Source organism: Peromyscus leucopus, chromosome 1 (assembly GCF_004664715.2).
Source record: "Peromyscus leucopus breed LL Stock chromosome 1, UCI_PerLeu_2.1, whole genome shotgun sequence".
NCBI lineage: Eukaryota > Metazoa > Chordata > Mammalia > Rodentia > Cricetidae > Peromyscus > Peromyscus leucopus.
Genome location: NC_051063.1, coordinates 19,448,741 through 19,461,136, shown reverse-complemented (window position 1 = coordinate 19,461,136; position 12,396 = coordinate 19,448,741).

Genomic DNA, 12,396 nt, shown 5'->3' with positions numbered 1-12,396 from the left:
TGCTTCTCCTGCGTCAGAGTCCTGCTCTGTCCTTATTGGAGTAACAAGATCCAGACAAACTGGAACATTCATTACTTTCTCTCTGGATCTGGATTTCCTGTGAGAGAGGAAGGTAAGTGACGTTTCATAGGAGATTTCTGTGATTTATGTCAGTGTATCCATGGAGTCTTTAAAGAGCCCAGGACAACCTGTGAGGCTCCTTTTGCCCTCCTCTGAACATATTTACTAGCAAAGAATTTTTGCAGGCAAATTTAAAAACTAAAAAGGAAATAGCATTTGAGTAGCAATACAGAGAGGTTAAGAAAGGGAAGTTGTTTTTCTTGGTGTCCAATGTTTGGGAACTGTCTCACTTGGAAATATATGTACTTATACATACACCATGCATCTATATTGTGTCTAATGTGTGTGTGTGTGTGTGTGTGTGTGTGTGTGTGTGTGTGTGTGTGTGTGAAAAAACCTTCGTGGTACCATAGTGTGTATGTGAAAGTTTCTGTGAAAACACAGAAACGCTGTTTTTATATAGCACAGCCAAACAAGGCTTTTGCACCAAAAGTCGTCATTATTAGATCATGCCCTGCCGGGCCCCTGTGAAATGCACTGGCTTTGCTGACTCTGAGAAGTCTGTAAAGAAGCAGAAACACCTCAACCTAATGGCACTGGCCTGAGGGACACCGGCCTCTGTACCAGGCTTTTTCTTCTAGGCCATCAACCAGCTCCCAAATCATGACACGGAGACTTATCAGTAGTGTCATGCTTGGCCTTATCTTATCTCTTATTTTAACCTGTTTCTCTTTATCTGTATTTGCCTTGGGGCTTTAACCTTTCTTTCCTTCTGTCTGTCCTCCTCTGTCCAGCTGGCTGCTGTCTCCCTTTCTTTCTCCCTTGCTCTTTCCTCTCGTTCTTCTCCCTCAAGCATAGATTTCTCCTCCTTTCTATCCCCTCTGGTCACCAGCCCCACCTATCCCTCTCCTGCCTAGCTATTGGCCATTCAGTTTTTTATTAGACCAATCAGGTGCCTTAGGCAGGCAAGGTAAAACAAATGCAGCACATCTTTACATAATTAAACTAATGCAGCACAAACAAATGTAACGTATCCTTACATCATTAAACAAATGCAGCATAAACAAAAGTAACACCCCTTTACACAGTTAAAGTAATATTCTTCAGCATAAACAAATGTAACACATCTTTACACAGTTAAAGTAATATTCTTCAGCATAAACAAATGTAACACATCTTTGCAAGTTAAAGAAATATTCCTAGCCGGATGATGGTGGCACGTGCCTTTAACTCCAGCACTCGGGAGGCAGAGGCAGGTGAATCTCTGTGAATTTGAGGCCAGCCTGATCCACAAAGTGATGTTCCAGGACAGGCTTCAAAAGCTACACAGAGAAACCCTGTCTCGAAAAAAATAAATAAATAAATAAATAAATAAATAAATAAATAAATAAATAAATAAATAAATAAATAAATGAAAGAGAGAGAGAGAGAAAGAAAGAAAGAAAGAAAGAAAGAGAAACATTCCAAAATGGTGCTGGGTCAGCTGGAAATGCAGACCATGGAGAAAGGGTCTTAAACCCTACCTCACCCTCCACCAAAAATCAATTCCAGATGGACTGCAATTCTGTGAGGTAGTGCAAGTTCTAGATAAATACACAGACTGTCTTCAAGATGGCAGACATGAGTTAAAATTAAGAATTATTAGTATATCCACCAATAGACTCAAATTCACAGAATATAGAAGGTAATTCCAATCAAGAAGGAAAGGAAAGACATCAAGATTGAAAGAGTAAAAACATGTGAAAAGGGAAAACAGGCCAAGAAGGCACACAAACATGTAGAAGAGTGCCCAACAGCGTTACTCTTCAGGGAAGAGCTATGAAATTACAGGAAGATTATAATCCCCAAACACGGCCAGAATGGGTACAATTAAAAAGACAGACAGTACCAACTGTTGGCAAGGACATGCCACATCTGTGACCCTCATGCTCTGCCAGGACAGGACAAACCCACATGAAACTGCACGACCTCTGCCTGCTCATGTCTGCTTCTGGGCATGTATACAACTGGTATCTTTACCTATGGTCACCAAAACCATGTCTGTAGAAGCCAAAACTCAGGAACACCACATGAAATAGAAACACATTACAGCTAGGTACAATCAGGCCAGTGGGGAGGTCGCAGGTACCAGCTGAGTGGAAGGCAGTCTGCATGAAGTTGGAGAACAACAAAATGAACCTATTGTGTCAGAAATCGGACGTGGAGCACTTGCCTCATGTGATCAGAGCCCCGACACACACCCCACACCCACAAAGAGAAATGGAAAGAAAATGAGCTGGAAGGAGAAAAGACAAGTTCTGAGGTACCAAGGATGTTTTCATTCTGATTCAGGTACTGAAGACATGATTGCATTCATCTTGCAGAATGCATTTTGCTCCACAGTGTGTGCATGTCTGTCTACAGATGGGTGTCTGTCTGTCTCTCTGTACATTTTCTGTATGTTATACTTGGAATCTATTTTTAAATTGTTGTTAATCTGAATTTCATTGCTTTTTTTTTATATTTGTATTGGTTTAAGTCTTGTGAACATCAACAGATGCATGGATAAAAAATATGGCATAAATACATATGTAGAGTTTTATTTAGTTATGAAAAAAATGGTATTGTATCATTTACAGGGAGATGGATGAAACTGGAGACCATCTTGTTAAGAGAAATAAACCAGACTCAGACTCAGAAAGACAAATCACATGTTTTCTCAGAATCTAGATTTTTTTTTTTTTTTTTTTTTTTTTTTTTTGGTTTTTTGGTTTTTCAAGACAGGGTTTCTCTGTGTAGCTTTGTGCCTTTCCTGAAACTCACTTTATAGACCAGGCTGGCCTCGAACTCACAGTGATCCGCCTGGCTGTGCCTCCCAAGTGCTGGGATTAAAGGCATGCACCACCACCGCCCAGCTCAGAATCTAGATTTAAAACAAGATATGAAAGTAAAAAGGGAATTATGTCAGGGGAGAGGCTTGTGGGGGAACCAAGACAGTGCAATGAGAAGGAAAAGAGAAACAAATACATATTCTCCCCAACACTGGATTATATATTTTATTGTATATTGTATAATATATATATATATATATACATACATACATACATACATACATACATGCATATATGAGAAAGCAGAAGGGGGATTATTTGTGGGGAAGAAAGGGATCAAAGGAATGAGAAACAAGTACAAGTCATGGGCAGTCAATGTGAGCAAGCATGATATCACATATGTATGAAAATGCCACATTACAGCCAGACAGTGGTGGTACATGGCTTTAATCACAGCACTCGGCAGGCAGATCTTTGAGTTCAAAGCCAGCCTGATCTACAGATCAAGTTCCAGGACAGCCAGGGCTACACAGAAAACTGTCTCAGAAGAAAAAGTAAAAGAAAGAAAAGAAAGAAGAGAGAGCGCGCGCAAGAGAGAGAGGGAGCACCACATTATTTTGTATGCTTACTAAAGAACTTTTCAGGAAGCTATGAAGATATGAACAACATAACTAACTGTGAAGATATGAACATCATAACTAATTGTGCTAGCACATCACACTAAAATAAGAATAATCGAAGAGGGCATAAGGAGGGAAATGTCTGAAAACCACCTTTTAACTCTGGTTCGATTTTAGACATTGCTGAGTGAGGCTGTCAAACCATTAAAATATCAGCACTGCATCCGAGTGACTGAGCTCTTGGGAACCAACCAGTCTTTGCTGCAGCCTCTGTTCTGAAAAATCAAGATCAGGGAATCAAGCTTCTTCAGTGGCCTCCCAGTCCCACCCCCCCAAACGTGTCCTTCTGGGTAGCGATTAGGCTGGTTGTCCTACACCACTATGTGCTAATCAGGGCTCCTGGTAGTCTGTCCTTACCTCTGATTTACATTATTCCCTTGTCAATATTCACCTCTTAATTTGACTTCAACTTTTTCATTCCTGCATTTGTCAAAGGTTGAGACGGCCATTCCAATCTGAAAAAGCTGGAATCTGTAAGGAAGAACTGTGCTGGCCAGCCACCATCCAGGCTATGGAAGGGTTCTGGGGAAAGCGGATCAGAGCAGAAGATTTGGGGGTGAGTAAAGTGACATCACCTGATGAGACTGTTGTTGGTTGGCTGGCAGCTGGGGGCATGTTTAATTTGAGAGAACCCCTCAGACTGAGATCTGCTGATTTGGGAGGCAGAAGACAACTCACAGCCCCTTAGAATTTCCTCGAGGCAGCTCGATCCCTCAACAAGTTTCTTTCTGTGCATGCGTGGATGCCAGGAGTCTCAGACTTAACCACTGGTCTTCTGTCCTAGCAGGCCCTCCTGGTGGACAGGAGGGGGTTGGTGGGTGCCCCTCCGGTCCATACCATAATCTTCAGTGTATTTTCTTGGCCACCAGGCTTTGACCATTCTTTGGGCATCTGTACCGTTTACTGGAATTGCGATCAGACAAATGTTGCTGAGATTATTAGGTAGTTCAAGTTGCCTCTGTGAGATCTCCGGCCAGGATCAGTGATCCGACTTCCCTGCATATCATTACGGGGAAGTTCATCTAACGCAGCGGTTCATCCTGTGGGTCTTGACCCCTTTGGGGGAAGAACCGTTCCTCTCATAAGGGTCACATATCAGATATCCCACCTATCGTATATTTGCATTATGACTCATAATAGTAGCAAAATTACAGTTTACAAAATAGAAGCAAAATAATGTTATGGTTGGGGGTCACCACGGCATAGGAACTGTATTAAAGAATCACAGCCTTAGGAAGGTTGAGAACCACTGTTCTACCTGGATGGTCCTGTTCAAAGTGGTCACTTTCTAAAGTGTACTCCATCCTGGTCCCATTACCAAACATGCCAGTGGTATTAGTTAGGTGATGGCCAGGAGCTGACAGCATTGCTGGGTCTTGGCAAGATTCACACTCTTTTTGAGAGTCTCACCAGGTAACTCTGACTGGCCTGGAACCTTTTATAGATCAGGCTGGCCTCGAACTCACGGAGTTTCACACCCCATCGCCAGATAATCAAAAAAATCCAGACTCTGAGCAGCAGGTCCAAGAGTGAAGGCTGGTCGTCTGCCTCTGCGTCACTGTGCTGCTGGCCCGGAGACCACACTTGGCAGAAAGAGTGTGGACTTAGCCGGCCCCGTTCTCTCGGTGGTCTAGTGGCCTCAGGACTGTCACAGCGGCCACTGCCATCCCTCAGTGTGGCAGAGCCCTGCCCAATGCAGACACAGTAATGGATTTAAACAGTGCTTTCTAAATGAGGCCTGGGACTTGTGTGAGGTCACGGCATCGAAGAATAAAAGATAAACACTGGATCTTGAGGCTGTCCAGTCCGAATCACAGAGACTCAAATTTCACAAAATGTAGACTATTACCTACTCTTTCTAAATCCTAAACAAAGCTCAGTGGTTATAACCCGAGTCAGAGCTTCTTTCATAAATTAGCCATGCCAAAAAGAAGACATCTTCTACTTGGCACCAGCTACAGTCAGAGTCACGGGAGTGGCATGGGACCAATAAGAGAAAAACAGATAGAAATAGGCCATCATCCGGAAATCTGGTAGAAGACTGCTCACCCGACAACTGTGATTTTTCTTGTGAGCATGAAAGGCCACAGCTCCAAAGCAGGGGGATCCTGAGAACGCCCTGAGTATTTCTGAGTAGGATGCAAAACCCAAGGCCAGCCAAGCCGTGTTTGCGCCACAGGGCCACACGATGGCGCTGTAGGCCCGAGGAACGCACCGCGCGGGCGTGGCTTTTGTTTCAGCCCTTCACTAGGCGAAAAGCAATCTTTAGACCCCGCAGTCCGTGGGAAGGTTGGGTGACTGAGAAAGGAGCGAAGAGCAATTCTGCCAAAGCGGGTTTTCACCAGGCAGCAACTGTGGACTTTCGTTCCGACCCATTAAAGCTCATCCGAAGGGCGTTCTGTGGGGTGGGGTGGGTTTGAGGATATTTGGACCACGAGAGATCCTGGAAGCCTTTGTGTGCCCACAAACGCTGGTGTTGGGTAGCGGGGGTTGGGGGGGGGGGCTTCCTTTTCTTTTCTTTTCTTTTTTTTTTTTTTTCCACTTTTAAAAACGTCTTACATTTGCTTATTTATTGTGAATGCCCGTGGAGGTTTGAGGATAACTTTCTAGAGAGTAGGTCCCTAAGACTGAATTCAGGTCATCAGACTTGGTAGAAATTGTCTTTACCTTCCGAGCCGCCCCCCCCACCCCCGACCCCCCCCCCCCCCCCCCGCTTCACTTTTCTTCCAAGTTAGTATCTATTGAGAGCTTAGGTGACTAGAAATACTTTAAGTATTTTCAGTTCGTTATATCACTTCATCTTTGCGGCCTTACTGTTGCTTCAAAGGTGGGGAAACTGAGGGCTCCAGAGAGGCGCATGCTTAGCTTCCCAAATGGCGATGTCTCCTGGATTTGTCTCCAAAGCCTGTAAACTAAATCTCCCTGCCGGTCAAACTGATGTTCGATTACACATTTGCATACCGTGGACTTCCTCTGTGTGGCAAGCAATGAAAACCTTACAGGGTACTGTGTGGCCCGGGGTGGGAGGGGGATGGGTGCCCGTGACAGGCACACCTAACTCACTTCCGAGCAGAAAAATCTCCCCAGACAGTCGAGGATGTTAAGTTCGGTGGCAGAGTGCTCACCTAGCAAAAGCTAGGTTAAATTCCCAGGACTGAAAACACAAAAACCTGTGACGAGGGTTGGAGCCCTGAAGATGTATGTCAGCGGGGCAGAGTGCCGACCTAGCATGCGGTAGCCCTGGACCACAGCTCTACAGAAGCAGAGCTCAGTGGTACACCCGTAATCCCAGCACCCACCAGGGTCATCCTCAGCTACACAGTGAATGTGAAACCAGCCTGGGCTACCTGAGACTCTAAATGAACAAACAAAAAACTTCCAGAACATCTTGTACTTCTTCCTCTCCTCTCCCAGTTCCTCCTTTGCGACATGAACCACTCCACGGTGATCATAACTCTCATTTTCTTTATCTGAAAAAAAAATCAGATATTAAAATGTAGAAGGAATAACAGAAATAAAACAACAACAACATTTTCTTTAGAAATAACGTATTTAAGCAACACAGTTCAGCCCATGCATTCATTACATGAAAGGCTGAGGAAGAAAGACTGAAGAGGAGGTTGGTAATGAAGGGATTGGCTGGAATCCTGACCCCTTGACCTTGCTTAGTGGGACAAAGGACCCCTCTCCCGCTTCCGCAGTGGTACAGTCTGAAGGGGCCTTGAGGCCTGTGAAGGACACTGACTCAAAGCCTCTCCCCACATTGAATAATCCTCTAGAACAGCAGTTCTCAACCTGTGAGTCACGATACCAGATCTCCTGTCTATTGGATATTTATATGATGGTTCATAGCAGTAGCAAAATTACAGTTGTGAAATAATTTTCTGGTTGGGGTCACCGCATGAGGAACAGTATTAAGGGTCACAGCGTCAGGAAGGTTGAGAACCACTGCCCTAGAAGTAGCTCGCATCAGAGAAGAAATACAGTGGCTCCAGGAGCCAAGTGACCCTACACAACAGATCGTCATTCAGACGGATCATCACCCCACACAGCAGCTGGCTAGCTTATCGTTACAACGTATTACCTTTAATTTCACCCCACAATGATACTGTAGTCAAGAGTAGGCATGGCCATTTTTTAGAGGTGTTTACTAGTGTTTAAGGGGGAGATGAGGTTATCTGCCTTAGTGACATTACCTGTTCACTCAAAAGGAAGTAAGGTGGAGAGTCAGTGGCGGTGTGTAAACTGAGATTCGTCTCACTCTTCCATTTGTGAGTTATTGTCTCAGAAAAGTCATTTTAATCGTTAAAAGGAGATATGCTTACTTCCATGACACTAAGTGGAACAAAAAAGAATTCTATGGGCCAATCAACTTTGACAGAGGACAGGAGAACTCACCTGGTTCCAAAATCCCCTTACCAAACTGCTTTACAATGCAATAGATAGATGGCATCATCATCGGCCTGGGTGGCTGTGGAGACCAGCAGGCCGTACATAAGCCATCAACTCTAAACGCTGGTGTTTGACCACAGTACGCACGCCCAGCCAACTTTGAGCCTGGTCTGTGGGAAGCTGGGATCCCCAAGACTGCAATGCTGTTGAGGTGCGCGGCTCTAACATGGGAAAAGATGTGCAGCTTCATCCCCAGTCAGAGAACACGAAATCCACTGGGCAGAGCGTGGTGGGGCTTGTCTGCAGATCCCAGCATCCAGGAAGCCAAGAGTTCAAGGCCAGCCTAAGCTACAAAGTGTGACACCTCCACCCCACCCACCCCGCCTCAAAATTCAGAAATGGATTAATGGATTAAAGAGAACACATGGAAATGTTGGGGGTTCGGCTAAACAGTAGAGCAGTTTCCCTGTGTCTGCAAAGCCCTGGGGATGATTCCCCAAAGAGGAGGTGAAGGACAAGGAAAGTAAACAGGAGCAGGGAGGGGAGGAAAAGGGAGGGGGAGGGGGAAGGGAGAGGAGAGGAGGGGAGGGAAGGGAGAGGGGAGGGGAGGAGAAGGGAGGGAAGGGAGAGGGGAGAGGTCACACTAAGATGTTCAGAGTATGAAAAATCAACACTATAAAGCGATATTCTTTGAACACGGAGGAAAACAGCCATTCTCGGGCTGTCTTGGTGGGAGTGAAAACCAGAGCAGTAACAGCAGAGGACAGTTTGGCAGCACTTAGTAAACGAGCAATGGGTGTCACCTTTGGCCTGGAAATTCCTCTTTTATGGATACATTTAACTCATACTTGCTCTGGCCTCAGATCACATCTGCGTGAGATTATTCATTGCTATCTATCATTTGGAATCCACGATGTGAAAACCTACGTCACCGCTGAGGAAGCCGCTGTGGACATGGAACAGCCACACCCAGTGGAACAACAGGCAGATGTTTAAATAATCTAGTTCTTGATGACATCCAACGACCCTCAAGACAATGGGGGGGGGGGAGGTAGAACAATCGTCTGAAGCGTACATTACAGTCTTAGTGATGAAGAGGGAGTGGAATGCTTAGGTTTCCATGAGCCTGAAATCCTCCTGGAAGGTGGCCACTGGTGGCTTTCAGGTGGCTGGAAGGGGAAGGAATTTTCACTATGAACTCTGCTTTTATTTTCCCATAGAAACTCCGTAGATGCTCGACCTGTTCAAAAGATAAAACCAACAGAAGCGGCTGTTTTTCAAATTTGAGCACGTGCGGGAGGGGGAGAGGCTGGAACAGGAAGCTGGGAACCGTGGCTGCTGGAATGTGGGCCACTGAGCAGCAAAAAGAACAAAACAAAGTAAAATCTCCCTATGGGGGGGGGGGACACTAATCCATTTTACATCAAATGAAAACCACCTCACCATAGCTGGTCCCAGCGAAGCCATGTGGGTTTCTTCCTACTCAAGGCTTAACTCCCCAAATGTGCAGCTCTCCACTCCACTCTCAGAGGTCCCCAGAAGTCTGGGCTGTTAAAGCCCCTGAAGCTGGGGTTCCCCGGGTCAGCCTGGGCAAGGCCACAAGGAGTCAGGCTCTGTCCCACACCTAGAGCAAAGGGTAAGTGATGGGTTCCAGGTTCACACTAGCCAAAAGTGATGTAGTGACTCCGGGACTTCCACACACATAGACAACGAGGGGCTGAGACGTGTGCAGGGGACCAGTTCCTTCCCTCAACCTAGTTTTCAAATGAGTTAAGGGGAGGGAAAACAGCCTGTTTTTTTAAAGTTCTATGAAATAGATTGAGGGTGTGCACAGTAAAGAGAAAGGGACTGTTCTGCCCGGCTATTTTGAGGCTGAATCCTTGCACAAGCAAGGTGAGATTTAAAGATCTGCCCTTGGGTGGATCGAGGGAGACTTGGAAATGCTTCCAGGTCATAGCATGTCTACCATCTTTCCCCTCAGTGGCTGTCAGCCTCGATAAAGCTACAGCCAGGGCATCTACACGCCACAGATCCACAGCTGTGAAGAGCCACAGGATGGAGGATTTGGGGAAGGGCCACACAGGTCACCCACCGGAATGCCCTTGTTGTGAGGAGCCCTTGGGCTTACCGTGTGTTCCTCTCTGCCCTTTGCCAGGCATCTAGAACTCCAAGCCCCTTGTAGGAAGAGAATCCACATGATAGGGTCAGCCAACGGAATTCCAGCATCCTTGAGGACCTGGACTGCCTTCAGATTCTTTCCTGCTACCAGGGAAGGAATAGATGGAGATGTCAGCAGCCCCAAGGGAGAAACAGAATCCTGTCTCACTGCCTAGAGAGCTGCCAGAACCATGGCAGATTCTACATAGGTGTGAAATGAATGCAGAACCACAGACATGTTGGGGTTATTGAACGTGACCGAGGCCAGTTTCCACTCGTACGTCTCCCTCCTCGCTTACCTAGTGGCTCTGAAGGTAGAAATGAGGACCCCGAAAGTCTTTTCAATGCAGTCATATGTGTTTATGGCTCGACCCTGGTTTCTTAGAGACCCAGGACCACCGACCACCAATTAGCTTTTAGGCCTGTCAGACATCATAGGCAGGTTTAAGGGTGTCATTTTCTTGGGGTAGGCAAGACCTTTCAAAGCTTTGGATCCACAGAGGTAAAAAAAAAAAAAAAAAAAAAAAAAAAAAAAAAAAAAAAAAAAAAAAAAAAAAAAAAAAACCTGTTTAGAAATTTGGATGCTCCTGCCCTCATTGTAGAGAAGAAAATGGAGCATCAAAGGTGGGGGGAGGGGGTCACTCTCCAAGAGAAAAATGAAAGAGAGGGGTAAACACTCCACACACAGCTCAGGTGAGCCTGCTCAAGGACAGCCAGGGATTTCAGCACCAAAATACATCGCTCTGGAAAGTCAAGTTTTCCAGATGCATCTGTCTTGAATTCAGTCACAGAGCTAGGCACCAGTGAGAACAGGTGGGGGCCAGCATGTTCCCGTGAAGTATTTCCACATCTCCCCATTCCCAGCAAAGTCATAATACAGCTAAGCAAGGTCTTCTACCGTGTAAATGCTGGCAATTGTTTGAAAATAAAACAAAAACTCCACACTGGTTAAGCCTAACACATCCAAGGGCTGACTCAGGCCTTTGGACCATCTAGCTGGACTCCTGCCTGCTCTGCTTCCTTGTGCTCGGGAGGGCTGTGGCTACGATCACAGAACAGGCCCCTCTGGGAAGGTTGACTAAAATCAGCCAATAAAACACAGCTAGCATTGAGCTACAGCAAGAAGGAGGCTGGAGAGAGGGCTCAGAGTTAAGAGCACTGGCTGCTCCTCCAGAGAACCTGGGTTCTACTCCTAGCATCCATGTGACAGCTCACAACAGTCCTGACTCCAGTCTCAGGGAATGTGACACTCTCTCCTGGCTTCCCAGGGCACCAGGCATGCACGTGGTGCACAGACTTACATGTAGGCAAAGCACTCATACGCATAAAAATAAGTAAATGGCGGCGGCGGCGGCGGCGGCGGCGGCAGCGGCGGCGGCGGCGCACGCCTTTAATCCCAGGACTCAGGCTGAAGAGCCAGGAGGATCTCTGTGAGTTTGAGGTCAGCCTGGGCTACAGAGCGAGATCCAGGACCAAGACTACACAGAGAAACCCTGTCTCAAAAAACAAAACAAAAAAAAATATTTTTTTTTTTTTTGAAATTAAGAATGGGGGAGAAAAAGGAAACACTCAGGAAATCTGAGAAATGATAGCATTTGGGGCTACAAGGCTCAGAGAAAGTTGTCAAAGCCTCTGCTAGGTAAATGAGCACCCAGGATGGTGGAGAATGGTTTGGCCCCATCTACAGAAGCTTTTCCCATGGACCAGTCCTCCAGAGGGCAGGATTACCCTTTCTTCCCTGTTCCCTCCATTCTCAAGAGGCTGGACACTCTGCCCCTGCCAGGTTCTTCCCAAGGGCACCATGATTCTATGCATCCTTTACCACCTGCTCCATGTGGATGTATCCAGGACACAGATGTTTTCCTCCACAGCCCTCTTGCCCACTCACCACAGCCATAGATTCCAGTGTGGATCCAGGTCCACCGCCCCAGGAGCAGGATCCCAGGGCAGACAACTTAGTCCCTCCTCCTTCTGAAGCCTCTACTACCTGATACTGTCCACCCTGTTCCCAGCGGAGCTGAGGTTGACAGCCAGGGAACAGATATGGGAAGCTCCAGGCCACTCACATGACCTGGCAGGTGAGAGCATGGACCTGGCAGAAACCTGCTCAACCCCAGTCTCCATCTCACTACCTATATCTCTGCCCCCCACTTCTGCCTCTGCCTCCAGTCTCAGGAGGAGCCCCTGTACATCAGCTGAGCCACATTTCACCCGCATTTCAGAATACATACTCACTTCAAGATTTTTTAAAATTATTGTTGTCAGAGTAATTTTTCTTGTAATTGATCAAACCAGTC